Here is a 1169-nt window from a genome sequence, read left to right on the forward strand (position 1 = left end):
TTTTCATTAGGATGTTTTTGATTTTTTTAAAAAGCCACAGTCTCTGGGCAATACTCTGAAAGACAGCAAAAGCCAGCACAAGTGGTATTCATACCTTGCTGGCAGACAGGGCTTCCTTCAGTGAGAGTAAAGACCCGGGATGTTTCCACATGATTCCACACTGCTCTCCCCCACTTTTTAGAAGTCCTTACCGAGAGGACACTGAGGCACAGAGGCAAAGGGACTCGCATGAGGTCTGGGATACATATGGAAACTGGGCTGAGACTTGCATCAGTCCTCCATGTTTTTTTCACAGCATCCTAACAACTTTTGTTTTGTTGTTTAGCAGTGCTGGAGCATCCTATGCCTTGTGTGTGCTGGGCAAGGGCTCTCCCAGAGCTTCGATCCCAGACCACACTCCCTTCCCTCTTATATTGTGGGACCTGACCTTGATAAATTGTTCAAGCAGGCCTTGAACTCCTGATCTTCCTGCTTCAGCCTCCCAAGGAGCTGACATTACAAGCTTGCCTCATCAGGCTGGCCTCTGACAAACTTCTAATTCAGAGACAAGACTTCACCTTAGTTCACGGATAATAGAGCTGATCTCTGATAGGAGTGACTTGACCTGGATAATCGGTCAGACAAGGGCAGAGCGGAGTCCCAGATCTAGGTCTCTTCACTTGCTGTTACCGCAGAGCCCTTCTCCAGAGTACTTTGCCCTGTCCTCCAGCCACATGCCAAAGTAACAATATCATAGTCCTTTGGGCTCAGCTTTGCTGGGAACCCAGAGCCTTCAAACTGACTCTTAATGACATATTTACAGCTAAGGAAACTGAAAGCCTTTTTCCCAGAAATCAAGCTCTCTACCTCAGACTGAGTGACTCCTATCCATTGAATGGCTTCCTAGAAAGGATGCTGCCTTCTGGGGATGAAAATAGCACCAGAGGCTTCACATTAATTATCTAGTCCTTCTTCAACAAAAAGTCAATTCTTTATTCTGAAGTTTCACTTCACGGTAATAAAGACACTTCAGTGACCAAACTAAGCAATAAATAAAAACCAGGTCAACCTAGTAGTCAGCAGGTAGAGGCAGGAAGATCAGGAGTTCAAGGTCAGTCTGGGCTATTTAAGACCTCATTTCAAAACAAAACAAAACAGAAAGAAATTAAAAGAATCAGGCCAGTAGCAGG

Source organism: Nannospalax galili, unplaced genomic scaffold, assembly GCF_000622305.1.
Source record: "Nannospalax galili isolate Female #2095 unplaced genomic scaffold, S.galili_v1.0 scaffold209, whole genome shotgun sequence".
NCBI lineage: Eukaryota > Metazoa > Chordata > Mammalia > Rodentia > Spalacidae > Nannospalax > Nannospalax galili.